Source organism: Chroicocephalus ridibundus, chromosome 2 (genome assembly GCF_963924245.1).
Source record: "Chroicocephalus ridibundus chromosome 2, bChrRid1.1, whole genome shotgun sequence".
NCBI lineage: Eukaryota > Metazoa > Chordata > Aves > Charadriiformes > Laridae > Chroicocephalus > Chroicocephalus ridibundus.
Window position 1 is genome coordinate 115,460,659 of NC_086285.1, and position 26,432 is coordinate 115,487,090.

The window sequence follows — 26,432 nt, forward strand, 5'->3', positions numbered from 1 at the left end:
ATATGCATATATGTGGCTATATACCCACAAGATGTTTTACTATTTAACAAATACTTGATTTGAACTTATTACCAGTGTTAAATACCTTTTAGTAGGTCACACACCGTGGTTGAAATTTGAGTGTACCTGACTGCACACGCGAGTATCAGGGTGTCTGCCCGGATTAGCACAGCCTGGCACCGCGTTTTCAGTTTCAATACTCGCAAACATATATATTTACAGTTACATATATAGTTCCCCCAAACACCCAGCCCGCGCTCCGCGCCGCCACCTCCTTGCCCCCTCCCGACCCACAGCCGGTGTCCCCACGCAGGGACAACGGGGTGACCCGCATGCTTTAAGGGGGGGGTCGGCCTGTCACGCCCCTGCCTCTGGCTGCTGCAGCACCCCCGCGGTGACACCGCATCCCCCCGCTCCCCCCCGCCATGCTGCAGGCAGCCCCGTCCCCTCCCCGGGGCAGCGGTGTCCGGTCCCGGGGAGCACGGCTGGGTACGGCACCCCTCGGGTCGACCTGTCCCCCTTCCCCCCACGGGGAGTCGCCGCAGCCGCGTCCCCCGCGGCGGCCGCTGGGCAGGGGGGATATCGCGGGCGCATCCCCGGGGCGGCATTTTTGGGGGCAGAAACGTGGTGGTGGGGGGGGTGTTTTTCCAGCTGCTTCCCACCAGGCTCGGGCAGCCCGGGGTGCAGCGGGGTCCCCGGGCATGGAGACCATCAGGGGTCTTTCCCGAAGGCGCGTCCTTGGGAGCGGGAGGGGAAGGAAGGGCGGGCGTGCGGGGCCGGCGCGGAGGGGCAGCACGCCGGAGGCTTGCGGTGCCCGGCCGCCGTAGTACCGAGCTGCTCCTCCGGTGGTTGGGCTGGGGAGCGCCGGGCTCCTCCTCCTCTTCCCCCCCCACCTCCCCAAGCAGTGCACAGCCGGGCGTGTGACTGACTCGTCTCCCCCCCGATTCTCTCTTTCTCCCCCCCCCCTCTCCATGGGTACACACACCGAGATACGCACATGACTGTAGTTGGGTGCAAGAGCCGGTGCATCGCCAGGAGGGCTGTGCTTCCACTCCCGGCACACGCACACACACACACACAGACACACGCACACAAGCTGCTGCTGCTGCTGCTGGAAGTCTTTCTACACGGGGATTAGCAGCCGCCTCTCGCTCTCTGTATTTCTCTTGTCTCTTTCTTCTCCTTTCCTTTCCTTTCTCCTTCTCTCCCTCAAACGCTTGAACTGACGGACGGCGGGCAGAAAAAAGGTAAATGCTTGTGTGGTGCTGTTTGCTGACAATACCGATGGGGCGATGGTTTTTTTGGCAGCGTGCTGCGCCGTACGCCCTCCGCTCGCCAGGCAGGCGGGCGGGCAGCCTTGCCCTCCCGCCGCGCCGGCGGCTGCCGCTCCCCGCGGCTCCCCGGGACGCTCCGTCTCGGGGGATCGGGTTTTGCCGGTAGAGGTTTGGCTTTCCAAGTCCTCCCGTCCTCCCCCCGCTTCTTCCTCCCCCCCACGTCTGCCAGGCAGAGAGGTTCCCGCTATTGTGCTCCTAAGCAGTTGCCACCGCGGTCTGCGAGCGTGTGGGAGTGCTTTGGCGGAGGTTTCGCGGGGATTGATGAAGGCTGCTGTTAATTGCTGTGTGCGCGGAAGAGAGAGAGAGCGAGCGAGAGCTTTTCGTTTCGGCAGGGAACCTGTACATTATTCATCAGGGCTGGAGAGTAGCAACGGGAGGAGCAGCCTTCCCCCCCCCCGCATCGTTTGCTGCATCATTCAAATGAGTAATTTTTATCTGGCCTTGCGTTGCGGGGCTTTTATCCCTCCCCCCCCCCCCGCCCCCTTCCCCATCCGCGGGTGTTTTGGCAGCCGCCGAGGATTGCGATGCTCCTTCCCCTGCCCCCGGGGATGGAGCGAGCCAGGCGGGGGTAGCCGCCGCCCCTCCGCCCCGGGCCCGCCGCCTCCCCAGCCCGGCGCGGGGGTGGGGGGGGGGCGACCCGCGTCCCGCCGCCCACCCCCCCGCAGCCCCCTGCGAGCTCCACAACTAGTTGTCGCCTGTTGTTGGGGCCGAGTTTTGTCCCGTGTCCCTCGGCAGGACGAGAGAAGCAAGGGTGAATTCTTGCCTCCCCCCCCCCCCCACGCCCCCCAGCGAAGCCCGCGTGGTGCGGGGATGCCGCGGAACCCCAGAAGGGGTCCCGCACCGAGAGGGGTCCCGTCGAGCCGGGGTGGCCTGTGCCACCGTCCCCCCACCTCCGCCCGGGGACAGGAGGCGTTTAGCGAGGTCCCTTATGTAATTACGGCTTTTTTTCCTTCTTCTTGTCGTTGCCGTTACTAAACCATGCCAGCGAGGAAACTGTTTCACCGTGCTTGCTTCTGAAGGAGGTTGATGGTTTTTATTTGATCTTGGAGAAAAAAAAAAAAAAAAGAAAAAAAAAAGACATCATTGAGTAATTAATATTTAACAGGGGGCACTTCGGTTTCACACATGATCGATTTTGGATGGTCCCGTTTCATTCATGTTGGTTTCTGCACCTGTCAGAGATATGTAAATACACTGTTAAAAGACAGGAAGCCAAAGAAAAGGAAAAATAGTAACAGAAGCAAAACTGGTGAGAAACGTAGAGGACAGCGTATGGCGTTAGTTATTAAAACACCAAAAAAAAAAAGTAGTTGTTTAACCTTATAGCCTACTTACAAATAAAAGGTAGGTGTGCTTGTAGGCATGGTGTATGCTCAGCTGGTTGTGTTGGATTGAATTTCAATGTTAATACACCTTTAAAAAGGCAACACTAATTTCTACTGGTATGTGGGTCCAGTGTATACATTTAAGGTATTTCCCCGCACTTAAAAGATGTTGCGAGTTTGATCAGTGTTCATGGATCCAAAAGTCTAAAGGATATATATTTAAAGATAAATTTGCTGATGATAGTAATGATTACCGGAAAATTAGAATTTTTTAAGGCAACAGTACAGTTCCTTGGAGTCTTTTGTATAGTTTACTTGCCTGACTGATATTGTATATTTCAGGACTATTAAAATTAGATAGCGTAAATTAATGGAAACATATGGGAACAAAATATACTGTTTATTAGAGATAATAAAGTAGTTTCAAAATAAAGGGTACAATAGTGTTCCATTATATAGATATCCACCTGAATTAAAGTTTCCTTTCTTTTTATTCACCAGAACTGTATAGGTTAAATATACTTGTTTAATTCAAGGCTCATTCTGGCCTATCTCTTGTGGGATTAACACTTGCAAGCATATCACTGTAATCTGTTTGTGTTAGACTTTGCAATGTTGCCCTTTCTATAAAGGTGGTGCACCTCGGTGCAGCCCTGGCTAGTGATGTTGCCACCTGGAAATACAAAAAGAACTGCATGAATAATCAATGAAATAGTATAATAAATAAAGGCAATCCTGTACCAAGGAACAGTCGTAAGTAGCCTCTATGCAATTTTTTTGTTGTAATTTTTACTCTGGTCTCGTACCACCCAGTAACTCAAGCTTTCATCCAAATTGTAATAGACGGGTGCAATACCCTCAGACTGGCATTGCCGTTTTAAGAAGATAGAGCTCAAGGCACTTTAACATGGGATAGTTTATTCAGCCCTTAATCTCTGTAACCAAACTTAATTTTTACAGCTTCTGTTGTATTATCTCTCAAGATTTAAGAAGGCTATTTTTGTCAGGGGCACATAATTAATACTTGTTCTCCTCTTATGCCAAATTTTGTACTTATGCACAAAGCTCATCCAAAGAAACCTGAAAAGGGGATCTCCATGGTAACGAGAGAGAGGATTTTCTCCCTCACTATAGGTCAGGACTAGACAGCCACCTACCCGTTCCTTAACTTGTAGCAGCATCCATTGGCACCTTCTTCTTTGTGGTTATTTTGTCTACTGGGGTGTGCTTTTACTGTTGTCTCGTGCTTCCAGAGAGCTGCCCTTGAAAACGATGCTACACTGGATGAGCACAGCCTGTGTGTCTCTCCCCGCTCTCATCCTCCCTTCCGCTTGCATCGTATAGCAGCGTTTCTATAGCTGTATGATTTGACTAGGACTTTTGATTTGAAGACCTGTCTTGGGTCTAACTGTGTGAGACCTCCTTAGTCCATTTCAGACAGAAGGGTGGTCATCTCCTTTCTCTCTTTCTCTTTTATTTGTCTGTACTCTTTTTGGATGGAGTTTCCTCATGGTGTCCCAGAGGTTTTGTAGCAGTAAAAGCAGTTTTCCTCTCACCAGGGAGCAGGGCTTAATTTTATTTTTTGAGTTAGTCTGTGATACCAGGATTACTGTTTGGAGATGTTCACGATAAAAAGAGTTTCTTTTGCTCTGACTCAGTCATCACAGAGCAGTAATATGGAGCACTTCTTCTGGGGTAATTGTTGGGGTGGTTCTTTTTTTCCCTCTCTTCTTTGAAGAACTATCTGCCTAGACTGTGTCTCTGTCCAAGCTAAAATGAAATGAACACATTTTATTCCAGATGATCCCGTAGTCAGATACTTAAAACTTTCACTGAGCAATATAACGTATTTTCTATTCCCCTTTTCCTTTCTGTATTCAGTTTTTGTAGCTAAGATCTCATGAGAGGATACCAAATGGCTTTTTAAATGTCTCCCCTAGGCTGCTGGTGCACCAGGTCTCTCTGGGCATATTTCCAGTTCTTTTGCCTTTCCCTGTGACATAGCTTGGGATAATTTGAAAACATCTGCTAGAGCAACCATCTTAATATAAGACAGCAGTCATCATTTGTCACTGAGCAATATGTCATTTCTGACTCTGTAATTGGAAGACAGATGCTAATGCTGACTTTGGCCTTCTTAACTTGTCTTGTTGGCAGATTGTCTATAGAAACACTTTGCGGTGCTTTGAAATCACACAGTGTATTTCTGCCTTTCTGTATCTCTGTGTTTCTGAAAGAATCGCCTGTGTCATTTGAAAATCCGCTCAAGAAACCATAATGATAGCAGCTAGTATATTCGTAATCTAGTTTGCCAAGTAAGCTCGACCTTATGCATATCTTCAGTGTCTTCTGCTAGATGAGAATCATTTTTGAATAGCTGCCTGTGAAGCTTGTCCTTTAACGTTTGTATATGAGAAAATCCATGTGATGCCCTGGTGAATTTGAATGGTAGCATTTCACTGAATGTCCCTCATCCCAGTTTTTTCCCTCCCTTTGAAAATTTTACCATCACCTTTAACTAACTGTAGAGGTCTTCATCTTCTGATTTCTCACAGCAAGGAAACTAGGCATTTGAGAAATGGACTTCTAACTGTGTGAAGGAAACGTACACTTCTAGATATCTAGATCCAGGTTTCAAACCTCAGTTGCTGTGGTTCAGATGACAAAAGTGCGTGGCATCAACTCATAACCAAAGATCTCAATAGTTACAGATGATGTCTTATGGCTAGAAAGTGCTTTTTCAAGCTTTGTGGGCTAATTTCAAATGTCGGTTGCAGCAGGTTGAGTTGACTTACACCAACTTAAGGGTTTCAGCTTCTTCATAACTTGATGTGCTGATGTGGTGCCTGTGCTGGATCCAGTCAAGGATTCCTTGAGTTTTTCTTTCTTTTTGGGAAAGGGGAGATAAGGGGAGGAGAATCTCAAAAAAATTTGTCTAAGAATTGTGCTTGAAAGTCCATTTCATGTTCTGGGCATAAATCCTCACTGAAGGTAATTCAAGGGGCATACTGATAGGATGGTAGCTGAGTTACTTTTTCAAATGAAAGGGAGTGTCTTTTTCAGCCAGTGAGTGTGACTTACTGTTGCTAATTCTGTGCTTGTACACACTTTCTTCCCATGTGTCTGTTTAGTTTTCCAGATGGAACAGGGGAATGTATCTGTCTCATTGGAGGTCAATAACAGTAAGAGACAATGATTAGCAGTCTCACCTTCATTATGGCAACTTCAGTTTTAGCAGTGTGCATCCAACATTGAAAGTCAACATTGCGAAGGGGTGTCTCACTACTGTCCCGTGTTTTTCTTTTGTCTTGTCATCAGAAAAAAAAAAAGAAGAAAAATTAAATGGAGATGAAATCCAGGTTTCTGGGGTTTGGTAGTGGTCTCAATGGTATCTGTTCATTGCATCACTGGACAACAGGCAGTGTTCAGTTGCTTTTGTCCAGCAGAAGTACTGGGAGTCAACATGCTCCATGGACATGCGGTGTATCGCAGATGTCCAAAGTACACAGGAATCTCCATCTTCTTTCCGACCTGCAGCTGAAAATTTCGGAGCCCTTGCAGTACGCCATTCATATAGGGTGAGCTTCGTATTGTGTTTTGTAGGAGAATGCAGCTTCTGGGTTTGTGGTGCTGGCACTGCATTGGCGCAAATGTTTCACAAGGCTATCAAAGGAGATTCCTTGTTCTCTTCAGTCTGTGTCTTCTGGCTATCCATTCATCAGGGATGATGCTCAGGCGTGGTTTGGTCCTTTAAAGTTGTCAACACCTCTGCATCTGGTTTACCTCCATAATGTGGTGGGGTTTTGTTTTTCTTTTTTTGTGACTGTCTTTTAGAACATCACTAAATTCTGTTATCGGATCCCATTTTGTAAGAACATAGGAGATCATCCACCTAGCTGTTCCTTCTAGCAGACCTTTTCTCTTCAGAGAAGTGGCTATTGTCAAATTTTTTTGTAAATTTATATGTCAAATTATATGTAAATAATATTGATGAATGTCCAAATGTAACTTTTTAGTGGCAAGGGGATGGCAAAGTAGAATAAATAGAGGAAAAATCACCACAGCAAGGAATGAAAGAGGTAGAATTAGGAGAATTTATCGTTATTTTGTTCAAATGAAGTATTACAAGCATTGTCACATAAAAACAATTTAGATCGAAAATGAGTGTTGATTCTGTAATTCTGTTCATGTATGAACTTTGGAACCATAAAATGTAATATTTGGGGAGATTATTCAAATGATTTTCTGAAGAAAATCACCCCAAATGCCTAGATGGTGTATGTCATTTAATAGCAACAGTGAAATAGTGCTAGCAATTACTAGATTAGTGGTACTTTGAAAAGTATGGTATGTATATCACCATATGAAATGAAAAGCTCTAGAAGAAGAGATACAATGTCTATTTGGGAAGCACTGTAACTTTTAGTGAAAAAGATGTATTTCTTAAAAAATGGAATATGCAGAGCTATGTGATAAAATAAACTTGAGAGGAATTATAAACTGAGGATGGAACCTTTTTCTTATGCATTTGGATCTCTCCGTTGCAAAAAGGGACAATGAGGGATTTTTTTTAAAAAAAAAGAAGAAAAAAATTAAAAAAACAAGCTACTGATATTGCACTCAGGAAAGGATACTGAATGGTGTTCAAACCAGCTGGCTGTCCTCTTATCTCAGAAAAAAAAAAGTTTTTAATTCCTGAAATATTACAGACTTATTCATGTGAAAACTATGGTTACCTCTTCCACTTTGTTTTGTTGTGGCTTTTTTTCAGGAGTTCATAAAAACTACTTCAAAGACAATATTCTTTGTAGAGCTATTTCAGTACCCATGTAATGTCGTTTACAGAATTGAAGTGGCATGGTAGTTGAAGAGCATTCATTTCACCTTAGGTAGAAGCGTGAGTTGATTTTTCTATGTAAAAAAAATGTTATTTTTCACTTTTTTCCAACCTGCAAATCTATGTGGTGTGTCTTACTATACTGAGATGGTGTGTGGTCTGACTTCCAGAATACTTGTATGGTATTTTACATCTCTATAGCATGATATAAAATTACTCACTGGGAATCTTCATGCTGTATTTTGCAGAGTTGTATAGCAGAATTATATAAGAACAAAGGTATTTATGCATGAAAAGGATCATTTGTTTGCTGTGTCATATGCTAATAATTTCTCAGTCAAGGGGCAAACGCAACAGCATGAAGTTTGTGAGACCACTTGCACATTACAAATATTCTAATAATCTCAATGAAAAGGACATTTACTATTCTATATGGATGGTTAAGATCTAGCAAACTGTTTGTCTTCAAATAAAGTGTATTTTCAGAAAAAGGGATATCTTTAGAAATCAGCATCAGGGCAGATAGACAGGAGAAAATGAATAATAATTCGTATATTTCTAAAACCATATTTTAATAATTATCAGCAGTATATTTAGATAAAAGATGAGGAAATCCCATTCCCATTTTTAAAAATTCATGTGAAAAAAGCCTTGCACAGTTAGCAATGGGATCTTAAATGCAGAAAGAAAAAAGCTAAACACAAGGAAGTTCTACAGCATTCGAATACTTTGGTCATTCACAAAGGAGATATTATGTTAGGTACTTTAAAAATCAGTGCAGCGTGCTGAAAAATAATTAATCTTGTGTGTTAAATTACCTTCCAGAGGATGTTTCTGACAGAACCAAGTCAAAATATGAAAGTCTACTAAAGTCTTGACCTGATCCTTTGCTCTTTACGCTGACCGGCATTTTGAACATGAACTGCAGGAGCTGGTCGCCTGCCCTGTAAAAAGCCATAGGAGGTTTTTAATGTTGAGCACCAAGTGGTCAGGGCCATATTAGAGGGTTTTTTTTTTCATAAGAAAAAATGCTGAAATGCAGTAGTAACACTTTTGTGTGTTATACTTGTATCGCAGTTTGGGCCAGGTTGGCCAATGACAAGGCAAGAGCCTCTGTCACTGAACAGAAAATTGGCTCTGTTCCACCCTAAACCAGGACAACTTGTAGAGCCCTTCTGAAGACACAAGCGTTTGCTAAGAAATGAATTATATCACGTTTCTTTATTCAAAATGTCTGGTGCCTCTAAGACAACACACAACAGAGCACAGTAAGACAAAGATGAAGGTTCATTCTGGTGCCCATTTCAGTTTATTTTGGAGCTAAAAGGAAGAATTTTACATACAATGAGAAGAAAATTGAGGACTTGAGTTCTGTGTGTTCAATAATCAATTTTCTAGCAGGCTTTGCATGTCTATAGAGACTATAACTTGCTTTTGGCTATTCAACTTATCTGTAGCTTGCTTCCTGAACTGCTAGAGGACCAAAAATAATATGACCATTTTCCCAAGGACTTACAGTTTCTCTGAGAACAGAGAGACTAGTATGTAGGAAAGCCCACAAATGTAAATTTGATTTGCTAAAAGCTTCAGTGTTATTAAACTGTAACAGTGTCATGCTAAAGTTCATTTTCATGTCTAGTAGAGTACATCATTTAGACCAAATCCTACCAATGTTCTCTGTGCAAGATATGTCCTTGATGCAAGAAACAATACTTGAACCCGAGGCTATTGCAGGAAAGCCCAGTATTTTATTTTATTTTATTGCAAATTAAGTGATACATGTGGATTTTTTTCCTTGGTTCAAGGGGGATTCTTTTTTGTCTGCTTGTTTTTATACAGAACTAGGATCATTAATTAATTATTTGTGGTATAATTAATTAATTATTTGATGAGTTTGCCAGATCTAGTTTAGCCTTTTTGGCTTCCTTCACCCTACAGGCCTTGGCACGCAGGGTCCTTGCAGCTGATTTAGACATTGGTTTGAACAGTTGCTGAACAAAGCAGTGTCCTGGTTTTGAGCATTTGGGTTTGTTATTTACTGCTTTGTATTAAAAAATGAAAGTAATGTTGACTCCAATATTGTGTGTACATGAGAGCCTTGTGTTATTGTAGAGTATAAATTATTTCAGATGTATCTATTGATTTTGTCTTAACGTTTAGTCTAACCATAAACTGCTGCTGTATTCATCTTTCCTTCGATATTCAGTTCATGGCAGCTACTGCCCATCTTAGCGACATGCTTGATAGATGTAGGGTACCTCTTCAGGCTTACATATGCTTTGAATTTAGGTTTAAGATAGGACTGATCTTTTGATGGGGATTTTTTTTTTCCTCAACCGCAGGGAGGAAAAAAGTGCGAGAGTGAGTTCCCATTAAACTCCCTGATTCTTGATGTGCATTTCTCCCTACCCTTTGGTGTTGTAGAGGAGGCTGAAGAGAAGCTGAGATTAGCTGTTTGGGCACATGGGATGCTTTAAAGAGTTTTTCTTGTCTTTCTGGTGGAAGCAACAAGGACCTCGAGAAGGAACCGTGAATTCCTTTCTGGAAGGTCTCGAAGGCAGTGAGCACACATCTCACTTGCATCTCAGGGCTGAAACTGCCACTTTAGTTATTGCCATCAGGTGGCCTTGAGAACATGAATTTATAGACCTGCTAGCTCAAATAAGTAGCGGACTCCACCAACGCAAGATCAGACCTATGGTGCACACTCGCTTAGCAGCATGCATGTGGTAGACCTGACTAGTCACAAGTCCAGTTCTCAAAAATAATTCACTCAGTGGGTGTATTATTCGGCAGTTTTTCTGCACAGTCACGGTGACTGTCCAGAATGTTTGGATACCAGCAGCACACTGCACGCATATTTTGAATTATAGTAAACACCCCTTACTCATGGTAAAGGAAGTAGTATTTTTAAACAGTTTGATCTAGGCAGATGTGTGCCCTCTACAGATTGTAAATAGCCAATATGTTATATAGTATACCGTGATGTATGGCTGAATAAATAAATAGAAGATGACTATAACAGAGCTGTACTGTAAAATCTAGTATTATAAAGCTTTTTCCACCACTAGCAGAGCTCAGTAATTTATTACTACAATTTGGTATCATGGATATGATTCATTCTATTTTAGTGGATACAAACAAATTGCTTTACACTAGTGTAGTAAGTTATTACTCAAAGCTGAATGCGTACTTTGCATGATACTGAGATACTTGAAATTTCACAGAATAAGATGTATTTATATGTGTTTGGGGGGGGGAAGTAAATCTTTCAGCACATACTATTTAAACAATCATCAGCTGACCTTTACTTCATCAATCAAGAGAACAGTTCTTAATCCAATTGAATTTCAATGTCAAATCATCCTGGAGCCAAACTGGGCCCTCCCGGCATTAGATACTGAAACTTGTGTGTAACCTAAATGCTCAGTTGCTTTCCAGGTTGTTCATCTGTAATATGAATTTTTCTAAGGTAAGCTGCCTGCTGTGCGTTTTGTGAAAGAAGAAGTTAAGCCACAGTATTAGAAAGAAAATGTTTAAATACATTGATCAGTATGTGTGCTGCACATCTTAGCTGTTTAAAATAGATAAATAGAAGAATTCATTTTGCTTCCCCCTTTGAATTTGCAGATTAGTCATGGATTGTTGCCCACAATTTTGTGGAACCTAATCATGTAGTCCTTTCTTAATAGATTCCATTATCATCTCTACAATATACCAGCTAAAGTAAGTAAATTAATTCAGTGGAGTCTCTCTAGAGCTAAGTTTGTGTATGTCCTGGAAAATTAAGTGTGGCAAATGTAGTATTAACGGTTGTTTTGTTAAGCATTTTTTTAGAGTTTACATGGTGATATTTTAAGAAGTAGGATTAATTTTGTTGTATTTATCGCAAGGTCAAATACTTTTTGAAAGTAGGTTGAAATTAGTCATGCTTTATCTAATAACCACTTTTAACTAACTCTGCTTGTGCTTAATAAGTAAATGTGAAATTCAACCAAAGATATACTGAAGAAAATACACTGTAAAAAAAAAAAAACACTCAAAGCCATCTATTTTATCAGAATAGACCAGATCTTGTTCCCTTCTGTACTCTGACTGGATAGCATTAACAGGAAGCAGAAATGTATTTGCAGTAGAGTTTATCTCAGTAGATACAAAATGCAGAAGACTGGATTTGTGACTGCTGTGTTTACAGGGAGGTAAGTGGGATGAAAGCAGGAATGGATTTGACTTAATGCTAGATTCAAGTAGGTATAAAAGTAAATACATAAAGCCAAATGAAAAACCTGTTTTTGTTATGTAATTACCATTTTTCATCTTCTAATATTTAGAGGTTTCTAAATTTTGCCTCACCTTGGATGAGGGAAAGGCTGTAGATGTTGTTTATCTGGACTTTGGTAAGGCCTTTGATACAGTTTCCCCACAGCATTCGCCTGGAGAAACTGGCTGCCCATGGCTTGGACAAGTGTGCTCTTCGTGGGGTTAAAAACTGGATAGAGGGCCGGGCTGAGAGAGCAGTGGTGAATGGAGTGGTGAGTGGAGAAGGGCAACGACGCTGGTGAGGCATCTGGAGAACAAGTCTCTTGAGGAGCGGGTGTGGTTGTTTAGGCTGGAAAGAGGACACTCAGGGGAGACCTTAAGCCTCTCTACAACTATGAGATGCAGATGACACCAAGTTAGGTGGGAGCATTGACCTGCTTGAGGGTAGAAGGGCTTTGCAGAGGGATCTGGACATGCTGGATCAATGGACCAAGCATGTCCAGAGAAGGGCAACGAAGCTGGTGAGGGATCTAGAGAACAAGTCTTATGAGGAGCAGGTGAGGGAGCTGGGCTTGTTTAGCTGAGGCTGAGGTGAGACCTTCTCTCTCTCTACAACTACCTGAAAGGAGGTTGTAGAAAGGTGGGTGGTGTTCTCTTCTCCCAAGTGACAATAGAGATAGGACAAGACGAAACAGCCTCAAGTTGTGCCAGGGGAGGTTTCGATTGGATATTAGGAAAAAATGTTGACGCTGAAAGGGTTGTCAAGCATTGGAAGAGGCTGCCCAGGGAAGTGGTTGAGTCCCCATCCCTGGAGGTATTTAAAAGATGTTTAGACATAGTGCTGGTTAGAGATACATATTTTAGATTAGTGATGGTTTTTGTCAGAGTTACGTTGATGGTTGGATTACGTGATCTGAAGGGTCCGTTTCTACCTAGGCAATTCTATGATTCTTTTTTTTTTGAGGAAGAGATGAGTAAAATTTTAACATTTGGATAGTGGAATATATGACAACTGGAGGGGACAAAAATAACGCCAAATGAAAATCAAGAAAAAACCCGCTATTGCTAGTTACAACAGTTTCTGTAGCCAATTAAGGGATTAATTTGAATTTTAGGACCTTAAGAGTTAGTGTGTATGACGTTAAGCCTCAGAGTAGTCTATGGATAAAGCAAGAACAGAATGTGTGGAAGAAATATCTTATCAATGAATTTCACAACTGCGTAGTCCTGGGGCCACAGTAATAAATGAGCTGTATTCATTGTCTCCTCCTCAGTGACTCATATAATATTGCCATCCCTGTTGTGGTAAAAACATGGTCACTATTTATTTGGTAGGATGTTGTTGTCAAGGTAATGGGTTTGAAAGGAGTCTGTGTTTAGGAAGAAGAAATGAGTTCATACAAAAATTATTTTTTTGAACAACAGAAAATCACATCAAACTGAAGTATTACAGATAATTTCTGGCCTTTTTTCCCAGCCTGGTTACAAGTGAACACATAGTTTGAATTACTTTTATAATATATAGTAATGAAGATGTATAACCAATGACAAACATTAAACAATTTAAAGTTATGACTTTAGAGTTTAAAATATTTAGACTTTTGTTTATGATTTCAGTTCCACATTAATTTCCTATTTCAGAGGTGATAAATACACTTTCCTACACTCTCAGACCATGTCTGATAATATAAGTGAAAATAACACAGTAATTTGAAACGGTAGCATAAAAAAATTACATTGCTAAACAAATCGTAACACTCTTCGTATTCCCTAAATAATTATCTGATAGATCAAGTCAAGGCAGATTAAAATATGCTCATAGTACTAAATTATAATTATTTCTCCAGTATATTTTGTCAACAGTCTGAATTTCAATCTATTTATATTAACTTTACCAAGTATCCTGTAAGGTCAAACAGTATTATCATTTTTTTAATGATAAGGTGGTATATTTTGTGCCTGTCAGTGTTCAAGGAGCATCTGGACGATGCTTTTAGTCATATTATTTAGTTTTAGGTAGTCCTGCAAGAAGCAGGGAATTGGACTCAATAACCCTTATGGATCCCTTCCAACTTGAGATATTCTATGATCCTATGATTTTACATCAGATAAAATCAGAACACCCTTTGAAATAAATAACAGAAGCCATTGTGACATAAATGGGTCCAGATTTCAACATCTTCAGCAAGGTGTATAGAAAGAAGCATGTCCATAAGACAGCAAAGCCTGGTGGGGCTTCTAACATGGACATATATAATTTTTATTGCTAAAAGAATGTCTCATGGTTTAGCATAGCTAGGATGATGAATAGGAGCCTGATCTGATACTCACTGAAATCTGCAGCTCACACTGTGAATCTAATGTCCGTCATTGCCTTAAGCAGCGATTGGATTGTGTCAATACATAAGCTCAAAGATTGTATCTCTTTCTTTTTTTTTTTTTTTTTACAAGACCTGCTGGGTTATTGGCACTTCAAAGCGTTATCACCTAGATGCTTTTCTTTTCCACGTGCATTGTTTGAAGGGCAGACATTATACTGCTCTCTGGTCTCCTCTGTATTTGGTTAATATTTGTGGGTTTCTTGACATTGTATGTGCGCAAAAATTACGCTGTTGAAGGGACAAAAAGTGTTATACAGGTTCAAAAAGGTATCCCATGGATAACTGAAATCCCAGTTCAAGCTTGACTTTGTACATTATAGACAGATATTCCAGGTTTCTTTCAAAGAGAAACTTAATCCCCACTCAGTAAACCTGCATGTAGCCTATGTATTATCTTTGCCTTATGTTAGATGTATGTTTAGTACTTAGCAGAGGTTGAAGTAGTGCATGAGGCCATCTAAGCTGACTTGAATTTTACCCACAGAGAGTGGAAACTGGCTGTTAAGCTAAATGCTGGAAGATTAAGACACTGTTTCTCCCACTAAGGATTTATAGTCGTTAAGACTGTCAAATTCATTTGTGTGTCAATTACAGTTTCAGAGGTGAAAAGTCAGACTGCCTTTCAAGACAAGTTTTTCTAATTAGAGTAATGAATGTTTGATTAATATTCCATTAGTAATATCTGATAATTGTACACTGATGGGCTGTCACTTTCACCACATAAAGAATAAGATCACAGATGCATTTTTATGTTGTTAAGCCTTTGCCAGCTCTGGTTCCCATCAACAGTCAGCTTTATGCAGATGCATGCTGTAATTCAGAAATACATTTTGTCCATAAGCCTGTTAAATGCTAAATCATGCTACACATCTGCTTTGTGGGTCAGTGCCTGTCTCTTGCTTTGTTTAATGTTTCGTCAGGGTTCTACACTTTGACATTCACTAGATTGCACTCGCAGGCAGTAACTTTACTATTCGGGAAATACAATGCATGGGGAAAATCCTGATTTATTAATGGTAAATAAATACAAATCATAGTAACTTCATAGAACTACAGTGGAAAATGCACATCTTCTGACTTTTGGAAGTTAAAAGCATTTCCTTAGAATAATAGGCGTTGTAGAGATGTGTGCAATTAACACTCAGAATCCCTGAGTTAGTGTAATAGATCTCCCAGAGGGTGATCGTTGTGTTCAGCTTAGTTCTGTGGTTTGAGAGCTTATGGTGCTTTTCAGTGAACCTCATGGTCTTCACCTGCTAAAGCAGCTCTGGAACTCACTGTTGACTGTGAACATCATAGAATCATAGAATCATAGAATCATAGGGTTGGAAGGGACCTCTGGAGATCATCTAGTCCAACCCCCCTGCCAGAGCAGGGTCACCGAGAGCAGGTTACACAGGAACATGTCCAGGTGGGTTTTGAATGTCTCCAGAGATGGAGACTCCACCACCTCTCTGGGCAGCCTGTTCCAGTGCTCTGCCACCCTCAGGGTAAAGAAGTTCCTCCTCATGTTTAGGTGGAACTTCCTATGTTCAAGTTTGTGCCCATTGCCTCTTGTCCTGTCCCCGGGCACCACTGAAAAGAGCCTCGCCCCATCGTCCTGACACCCACCCTTTAAGTATTTATAAGTGTTGAACATCCCGATACAAGAGACATATTAAGAAAAAAGGTGGAAGGATTGCATGCTACAAATTGCATAGCAGATTGCTGGAGCAGCAGATGGGGACGGAGTAGATGCACATCTGACCAAACTCTCCTTTTTTTCCATTGCATTGTTTTCTATTCACACTATCTCAGAAGACCATTTTCTTTGTATTGCAACCTTTACATATGGCTGAAACCACGTGTCACAGAACAAGAATGAAGTTTTCTTTTACAGTTGAAGAAAGGAAACCTTATTGATGCTGGCATACATGTTTATGTGGGCCGTGTGTTAATTACCCATGGTTGCAAAGGAAAAGAGATGTATGCCAGTTGTGTGTGTGCATGCTACAGTGTATATAGGAACAATTTCAGTATTTGAATGTTTAATTCACTCTGCACCAAATTAATATTTTTTTCCCAATACTTTAAATCTTGGAACACAATTAAATATTGTGCTTTTAAACAAAATACCATTCCTTTTGTGTTTAATAGTATCATAAAGGTATCCCAAGAAGTTAAGAACTATAGTGCAGAGCTGTCTGCCTCTTGGAATAGGAAAGGGACAAGTAGCTGTAGAGGACTGTTACCCTTTCTGTGGCCAGCTGCAAGTCTGAGAGAAGAGCTTTGCAATTAGCTTTTGTAAATACTAGCTGACAGCAGAGGAGGGTTTTGAGACTTCAGCGTTCTGGGCTCCGCTCCAAGTTCTGGGATGAAATATACTTCAGTGACTGCATATCTCCCTGCCCCTGTCTCATCTGTCTCCCCTAGCCTGACTACTTTGTCTCCTCTTCTTGACTCATGTTCCTTCTGTGTGCACCATGCTGCTTTCTCCCCTTTTTCTGCATTATGGTGAATGCATGTCTACCTCCTCCTTCTCTTCTGTAAAGCGTGGATGGAGGATAGAAGGTACTAGAAACACAGTATATTTTTATCTTCTTTTTAGCATTCATGCCATCGCGCCCCACCGAACAGCAGTAAGCAATGACAGAAGGGCTTTTGTTCACCTGCAGATTGAGGCGTGTTCAGTGCCTGATGCTGGGGGAGAATGTTCTATGGGACTGGGATACAAAGAGGAGTTTTCTTACAGCTTCTAATGCACTCCTATTGGGTGAGATAAAATGGCAATTTTCTAAGGCCACCTTTTGATGATTTTCATAGGTTTCAAACCAGAATAACCCTGTTGCCCTATTTTTAAGAGTGGGAGCAGTAGCTTTTCAGCAAGATATATTTAAGAATTTAACTTAGGCAAAACTTTTTTTAAAAACTGAAGAGATGTGGGCAATTGCCATTTGAGGTGGATTTGCTGTTGGTAGGAGAGATTGTTTCACCAGGAACCCCATGGTAGGATATCATGGACGACAGCATGACTGGGGGCTGCGTAGAGTGTCTCTGCCACTCATGTGGGGATGTGCTTTCAAGGTCAGTCTACGGAGTCCATAATTCAGGAGTGGATGGTGGTGACTACTCACAGGAAACTTGAATCCAGAGATCGTGCTGAAAAAGTGCTTTGATGGATATGGCAGGAGGAGGAATGTGGCCAGGAAGAGAAAAAGTTTTGCAGGTTATTGTTAACAGCAGTTACCAGGACTTTTGATACAAAAATTTCTTATGGTGGTGAGCCAAGACACTGAGATCCTAACTCAAAAGCAAGCAATTAGGATTGTTGTAGGAAAAGATCACAGAATGACAGAATGGTAGGGGTTGGAAGGGACCTCTGGAGATCATCTAGTCCAACCTCCCTGCCAGAGCAGGGTCACCTAGAGCAGGTGGCACAGGAACGTGTCCAGGCGGGTTTTGAATGTCTCCAGAGATGGAGACTCCACCACCTCTCTGGGCAGCCTGTTCCAGTGCTCTGCCACCCTCCAAGTAAAGAAGTTCCTCCTCATGTTTAGGTGGAACTTCCTATGTTCAAGTTTGTGCCTGTTACCCCGTGTCCTGTCCCCGGGCACCACTCAAATAAGATTCCCCATCAGTTGTCTTTTTTCTAGACTGAAGAGACCCAAATCCCTCAGCCTTTCTTCATAAGAGAGGTGTTCCAGTCCCCTAATCATCTCTGTAGCCCTTTGCTGTACCCTCTCCAGCAGTTCCCTGTCCTTCTTGAACCGGGGAGCCCAGAACTGGACACACAGCTGTTTTGAAAAGGTCTCTTAGTCAGAAAGACGATGACCTGAGAAATCAACTGATGTGCTCAGTTGCATATCCTAATAAGTAATCCCAACAACAGAGAAGATGTTGGTTTAGACATGGTGTGTACAGCATATACTCCGCAGATACAGGATGAAACTGCACTAGGTATTTCCACACCGTTAAGGGTAAACTGACCTTGTGACAGGAAGCATTTGCAATTCAAGAGAGTTCAGTGGATGGATTGTCTCTTTAAAAGGAAGAGGATAAATGTTGCTAAATACTGCCATTTCTTGGGGGAATTGGGTTGTAGAGACTGCAATAGTGCCTAAAATTGTAAAGAAGGAAGAAACTGCTTCCAGGTGCTGTGACATATGCTGGACTTGGGTATGGTGAATACATTCATCGTGGTCTGATATTGCAGCTTCCAGTTTTTGGTTTTTGTATGCAGAAGGGTAATCTTTTTCTTTTAATTCCTGCTAAATCTGTAGTATTCTTAAAAACAGTGCTATCTTAAAGTTGTAGCAGCAGCTTCATCTGCTGATATATTTGCTCATTTTTCTTAGTTTAAAATGTCTTTTGTGATAGTTAATTATTTTTCAGCGGTTTTGTCCTAATAAATATGTACGTGCAATCTGCTTGAAAAGGCTTTAAAGAATTTAAAGTTCTCATTTTTCCTTTAGTCATTGTTAGTTGAACAGAAGCATTCGTTAACTTGATTTGATCAGATCTTTGCTCCTTAATGCAATGAAATCAGATGTAATATAACATCAGCTTCTTTATATAGGGTGAACAATGATATACAGAGATTGTTTTCACCCGAACAGAACGTAAATTTTTTTTATTGTTTTAGCTTTTATTTTTCCATTGGAATTCTTTGTGCAAAAATTATGTATGTTGCTCACATTTTAGAGGGCTCTTGATAGAGACTACAGTTTACTCGGTTGCTAATAATAAACTCTCTTTTCCTTCCCATCTGCACTATAAAAATGTTATTAATCTTCAGTATCAACATATTTCTCAGATCATGTTCACAATTAAAACACTATCGTAATGGTGACACCAAACAGTCTTCGTATTTTAGCGTCTGAGATAATACTGGTTCTATGTGTAAGATAATATTTCCCGTGTTCTCAGTTGAATGTAGCTCTGGAGCCTTGTATGTTGTGTGCGGGAAACTATTTGTGCTTATGGATATTTTTTAATGCTTATCTCTTTATTCTGCATTAGTACCGCATCTTAAAGGCAATAGCTTCAGAAAGAATCCTCCTGCTCAGCTGACAATTCAGGACATATTGCTGTCCCTCAGAGAAAAGATTAAATTAGGTCTTTTTGTTTAGGCTTTACTTGCATTTCTCTTTTCTGTGGTGTGGGAGAGGATATGGGTATTTTGCTCCTGTGGCAGACAACCCATTAAACACACCTGCTATGATTGAAATAGATGTTCCAAAGAAGAACTGGTTCCTGTCCAGTTAATTACGGCTTTGTAATGTGTCATTTATTTAAGTGTCTTACTGCAGCTTCTTGTTTTCTACAGAGCTCAGAGGTTACCTCTTAATTTGTCTATTTTTATTAACTGTGGGTGTAGCACATTGCAACAGAGAGAAATCAGTATTCTTTGTTTTCCTTGGTGTTAAAAATATTGCATTAATAACCTCATATTTTAACAGGATTATTTGTCTATGAACTGATTTTATAGAGGATTAAACTACACTCTTGCTGAGAATAAATGGATTTTAAGCTTCAGCAATTAATATAAAATTAATGTAATTTGACAGACCCCACCATGGGTTTCAAACAGACTCAAATCAAGTACCTCTGTGATCATCTTGGTGATTCCTTTGTGGCATTGAAACTATTGTTCTTTCATAATCACATCCTGTTAAGGACCATAAATAAATTAATACTGATCATTTTATATCAAAATAAACTTTGAATATTTAATACTCCTGTGTTTCTCACATAGTTATGGGAGACTTCTGCAAAAATATTGGATGAAAATTCCTGCATATTAAACAACTGCATGGAAATTATGACCTATTTTCAGATCCTTTCTAGACAAATGATAAGATGGGAAAAATGAGTTTGGAACTAGTGTAAGAAAATGTGCCCTTGTGGCCAAGAAGGCCAATGGCATCCTGGGGTGCATTAAAACGAGTGTGTCCAGCAGGTTGAGGGAGGTCGTCTTTCCCCTCTACTCTGCCCTGGTGAGGCTACATCTGGAGTAGTGTGTCCAGTTCTGGGTCCCCTAGTTCAAGAAGGACAGGGAACTACTGGATGGAGTCCAGTGGAGGGCTAAAAAGATGATCAAGGGACTGGAACACCTCTATTATTAGGAAAGGCTGAGAGACCTGTGTCTGTTTAGCCTGGAGAAAAGAAGACTGAGAAGGGATCTCATCAATGCTTATAAATATCTAAAGGGCAAGTGTCAAGAGGATGGGGTCAGACTCTTCTCAGTGGTGCCCGGTGAGAGGACAAGGGACAAATGGAATATAGGAAGTTCCACCTGAACATAAGGAAAAACTTTTGTACTTTGAGGGTGGCAGAGCACTGGAACAGGCTGCCCAGAGAGGTGGTGGAGTCTCCTTCTCTGGAGATATTCAAAACCCGCCTGGATGCGTTCCTGTGCAGCCTGCTCTAGGTGACCCTGCTCTGGAAGGGGGGGTTGGACTAGATGATCTCCAGAGGTCCCTTCCCCACCCCTACAATTCTGTGATTCTGTGAAAGGGTTTATTACAATCTGTCATTACAGTAGCTGTATAATGATAATGCTTGAGGAGAAATTGGTATATGAAAACTTGAGAGATTTGCTGAAATTCAGTGGATTCCAACTTGTCTGCTATTTGAAGTGATTATATCTTGCATTTGTTCGTGTAGACCTCTTCCCAGGAATGCTTCTGGAATAATGGCTTGGGGTTTATATCTAATGCATGCAGAATCACACCAAGAAAATATATTCTTTTCTACAAATGTGTGGTATCAAGCATGTGACAGTACTGTTTCTTATATAAAGCATTTGACTGTTGGAAATTATTTTTGTATTGTTGATGCGGTTTGCACTTGATGACTTTTAGACTTGGTAACGTAGATTTGTCTTGTCAGCTGTGACCTAGATTAAAGCACACCACAACAATATCGCTTTCATTGCAGGCCACTGTGGCCAGAGGGTGCTGCATTGGGAGCATTGTATTTGATAGCCAAAAGTTCATTAATTCTCACCTTTCTCTCCCTCTGAGTGTGAAGAGTTTGATTTCTTACACTCCTGAGGCGTAGTCCCGAAAGGTTTTCTCCTCAGACTTAGCAAAAGGAGCTCAGTTTGTCTTGTGAATTGGTGGGTGAAATGTCAGAATGGGAGCTAGTCTCAGATACTCTGCTCATTTGGGAAAGGAGACCTGGGCCAGACTGCACACTGATACACGAATAGGTAATGACTTTAAAATAAGCACAATAATATCTGACTTAAAATGCACGTGCAATAAGTTACTCAGTGCCTTTTATCTGGGTTTAGTGACCCTCTAAATTCACTCCTGATTGGACTAGCTGAAGTTTTATAATTAACAAAATGAAGTATGCAAATTTTATAACTTCAGTTTATGTTGAAAATTTGTGCATGTATACATAAATAAAAGTTACAAAATCTGCATGCCTATAAACACATGCTGTCTAAATATCTGCAGACCTGTGTCTGGGTATTTTGGGATTATGTTGGATCATAAAACTAAATTGAGTTTTCCTGCAACTCTATATATTTCTGTGGTTATACTCAGGGATAATATAGCTAATAAATCCATCTCCATTTTATAAGTGGGAGGAGGCAAGAAAGGAGGCCAGATCCTGCTTTCTTTGATACTTTGCAGTTCCATAAATTTTACCTATTTTTAGTAAATATTTGAGTCATTGCAGTGCCACATCTGAAGACTGATTGATATTGGTGCCTTCTTGTAGAAAACCATAATTCCTCTTGCCCTTTATTATCACTACCCTGTGAAGTTATAACCAATGCATATGATTTATTTTTTTTCAAACTACACTCCCTGAACCTTCTCTTTTTGGCTTATTTAGGATAGTGTTTAGAATATATTTTATCTTTCTAAAAACCTTGCTGTCCACAACGGAATACACTGTACATGTGTTTTCATATATGTAAATGACACTTTTTGGGGTGGTCATGGGCTCTACATGGAGGCTAACAAGACAGTCATCTGAATGTTGTCTTCCTCTCTGCTTTTCGGGTGTCCTACAGGTAAGAGATACAAGGAAAGTTGTGGAGTTCTTTGATTAGTATAAAACTAGATCATCAGTGACCTCCTTGTGGGCTAGGACTTTAAGGTGTGAAAAAAGATTTACTTCCCTGTATCACTTCAGTAGGAGCCAGTCTCCTGTTACACAAAACCCCACCTGAGATTCTTCTGTATTTCATGCTATTACATCTGTGTTGCTTAATGAGCACTAAGTGGTGTCTTCTTAGGGGGCACATTTTCTTGATAAATTCTGTGTATAGCAGTAGCCTGCAATAGTCTTGTCAAGACCGGGTTATTATAAGGTTGGTGAAGATTGGCGTCCTCCTTCATGTAACTAGGAGAATTTGTCGTATTATGTTTTTGTGCTAAAGGAATTGCTCCCCAGAGGTCTTTATGAGCTGCTGAACCAGTAATCTCCACTCACTTTTGGGTAATAATTACTTAAAACTTCATGCATTAAGACAGACATGCATCAAAATGTATTGACCTAAGAAGTTTATGTTGACTGAAGAATAATCTACTTCAATATTTACTTAAAGCAAAAGTAAATTGTGTTGCTCAGTAAACATAAAGGCGAAAGAGTGAATGCAAAGCTCCCTACCAAAGGCTTAGTTTTCTACAAATCTGGCTCTGAATCTGGGCATTACAAACAAAAAAATTCATAAACTGTACCCCAGATCTGACTTTCTGGGAACTGTAAATTTCTCATAGGTAGATTCTGAGTTTGGAGACAGCTATTTCAATCTATTACTGCCACGTTAGAGCTATCTGAAAGACTCTTATGGCCAGGTGGCAAATTTTACCTGGAGTTTGTTAATGAACTCCTGAAACCTTAGTGAACCACCCAGGAACTTGGACTTGAATGTGTATGTGTGATCAGACTGGATATAGCATGGATTCAGGGAAACCTATTATTGTCTTCTGAGAAGCTAAACAAGATGAAGTCATGTGCAGATCTGATCTCATTAGTTAACATTGCTTCTGATCTCAATAATGTTGGCCTCTGAGGAGGTCTAAACATTAGAAGTGCATTGCCATGTGATTTCCTGAGCGATGCTTACTCTACAATTTTACTTTCTTGGTAATGTTCCTAGTTATTACTATAAATGGAAAAGAATATCTATTAAAGTAGAGCAAGTGGTTTAACATTTTATAACATATCAACACCTGGTGGCTACAGTTGTAGAGGGAGCTACTTTGCAACAGTGTAATAGGGGTTTTTTCTTTTTTTTTTCTTTTTATGTCAGTGTTTTTCAAGAGGGAAATAGCTAGAACAGTGTTCTAGGTTATTTTTTTTAAAATGTGATATTTTATGTTATAATGTTTTATACTCCAGATATATTAAGTAGTTTCCTGAAGGGTTTGATCATGCAGATCTACAAGTTTTTTTTAAGAAATAAGTTCCTAGTTTAGTAACTGTCCAATTGCTTGTATAGGTGAGGTAAGGGAAGGAAAGTAAGAAAAATACAATTTTCGTTGCCCCGGTGAAATTTTTGCTTTGAGATCTCTACCTACAAATGTATCTTAAAATAAAAGAAAAAGCCAAAGGAACTGTGTCTAAAGCATATCCTACTGTAATAGATGGTCGTAACTTTTATTTCCGGATTCCCTTTTCCTACTTAGTTTTATGGCTCATCCTCTTTTATTTTCTGAATAACTTCAAAATATTAATCAATCTAATGGTTATGTTTTAAGTTAATGGTTCTCTTTGAGGCGGAAGATACAGGTTTTATATCTGGTTATTGTTTTTTTTTGTTTTGCTTGCTTGTTTTACATGGCTGTGACCTTATATTCCCTATATTTTGTGAGTATTTTCATAGAGTGCTTTTACAACTAGCAATAGATAAATTATATTATTCAATTGTCATTACATACTATAATATTGTTATAATACATAATAATATATTAATATATGTAATAATAAATTATAGTATTATACATTATTAAATTAAATTATTAACAGAACCAGTGCAACCTTGGAAAGTTGCTTTAGCAATAATTTCTTGTATGGAGGAAGAAAGAATGATATGATATTTTATAAGATGTATGGTCTCCTCTGTTGCTATGGTTAATTCTAATTAAGAGATGTTTCTTACATGTATCATATGGGTCTGTAATAATTAGCATTTTATTCACATGCCCTTAAAAATATTAATAGTTTATGGATACACTGCTGCACCTCATAAAACCACTTCAAGGTCTTGGATCGGTGTTTATTTTGAAGGTACCAAACAGATATGAGGAAACAATTGTAACATGGATAAATGAAGTTGGGAGGTCAAGTGTGCCCTGCCTTATATGTGAGGAAAAAAAACATTTTATGAGATGCTGGAGTGTATTTCTGATTTTTTAATTATAATATGGTTCATCATGTCAATGACTACTTAATTGTCTGAGCCATAGCACCTGCTAATAACACAAATTCTGCTAGATATTACAGCTATAGTCTTTTGCGTAGCTGAATTTTCTTTTTGCCCATGGCAATAATATGTTATATCTTCATTAAACGTCCTGACAGCTCCTTAAAGAGAAAATGATTAATTAATCATGCTGTAGACTTGCAAGGAAGTAGCATAGGTAGAAAGATGCTGTTAGATCAAAATCCTTTGGGGAAGAACGATAAAAGAAATTGCATTGGTTGGTGAAGAGAGACCTACCTGGATACTCCAGAGACAGGATTCAGTATGGATAGAGATTCCTGTAGTGTTATGAGCAAAGATAAAACTCACTTGCAGAAATTCAGAGGTGGAGAACAAATACTGTTATCAATGTGACAGCCTTAAATGCTTTGCTCTATACTTGGCAAGTTGTGATTACTAGAGAAATTAATTTTATTTAAAAAAAAAAGTTGTAAAAACCACCTTGACTTGAGTGTTTGCAAGCTGATTCATTTGACTTAAATAGAAGCATAAATGAAAGTATATTAGTAATATGTTCCAGGTCTTCAGTTTAAAAAATAGAAAATTTAGAACTGGGAAAAGCACATAGGAAGTTGCTGGGCAAAGGAATTCAGGATTTGTTATGTGGGAGAGGAACACCATTACATTTCTTTTGAAAAAAAGTTATCTGAAACTAGCAGCACAGGAAAAAAACCTTTAAGAGGTTCTTCCTGATTAAACTGGGTAAAATGATCATTCTCTGGAAATCATTTAGAATTCAGGAGTCTATCTGTTCCATTCCTTCACAGCTAATCAGTAAAAACCACTAAAGGATAGAATGAAAACCAGTAAAAGCAAGGGTTAGTTAGATATCATAGGAGATGTTTTAACAAGAAGTTTTTCAGCAAGGGTAACGGAAAAGAAAAATAAGGAATGAGAAATACTGAGAGCATTAAATAGAAATTTCATTATTGAGATTTCGGTGTAGAGCTTAGGTGTAGAGTGAAAGCTATAATAACATTCTGTTTCTTTTATCAATAAGGATGATACCGCTGACTATGAGAGCAAAGGGGTGAGGCATACCCGGGACAAAAATGTCAGTAGATACAAGATGTGTGTCAATGTCCATCAGTTCGAGTGATGTCTTATGGGAGTTATGGAATGGCCGCTGATACTATTCTCCTTTACTTAAATAATATGAGCAACTGCAAGACCATTATTTTGACTTAACAGACTGTAAATACTTAGATAAAAAGATTGCTGGTGAGAAAAACTTAAAATGTGGTGGTAAATAAAAATTTGCATAGAATTTTGTGTGTACTTGTCAGAGGCAGATGTTGTCAAACAAACTCTACATTTAAAAATAATAAGTAAATATTGTTTAATGCAAGAAATAATAAATATGAACATTAATAAAGCACTTATTATGGTGCTACATGAGAAATCATTAATTGAAACATGAATAGTGAGGAACTGTGAGATGAACAAGGTATTGGACAAAGGAGAGACTACTGACTGGCGAAAGGAGCAGTATTGGCTAGAGGGAAATTTGCGTTTCTCAAAGATAAATCTTCAGCTCTGTTGTGTTTTAGTATTTCATTGTTGACCCTGCCATAAAGTGTAGGAGTATTCTAAGGAATGAGTCAATGTTTTGGAGATATCTACAGTTAGGAGGAGGATTGAATTTACAGAAATGGGAAGTTTAGCTTTACAGAGTGCAAGAAACCAGTGTCCAAGCATGCAAGTGCTTGGGTGCAAATTTAGATAATTTCTGTTTACAGTTGTGAATTCGTTGTTTGAGAGAGAAATCTGGGGAACTAGCTGAGTACAGAATGACTATGAAGGCTCATAATCATGGTTCACATGTAGACGAAGGCCACTTCTAACACAGAACATGCAAGGACAGAG

At 40.1% G+C, this 26,432-nt stretch overlaps 1 protein-coding gene across 3 annotated transcripts in view; it reads left to right on the plus strand.

Moving 5' to 3' along the window:
* The first annotated feature begins 962 nt into the window (after positions 1-962).
* The window catches only part of DLGAP1 (DLG associated protein 1), a 423,778-nt gene continuing 398,308 nt past the window's right edge, over positions 963-26,432 (plus strand). For all 3 annotated transcript variants that reach the window (XM_063326618.1, XM_063326617.1, XM_063326619.1), the window contains exon 1: positions 963-1,247. The gene's annotated coding sequence lies outside the window, so the exon portion shown is untranslated. The remainder of the gene's footprint in view (positions 1,248-26,432) is intronic.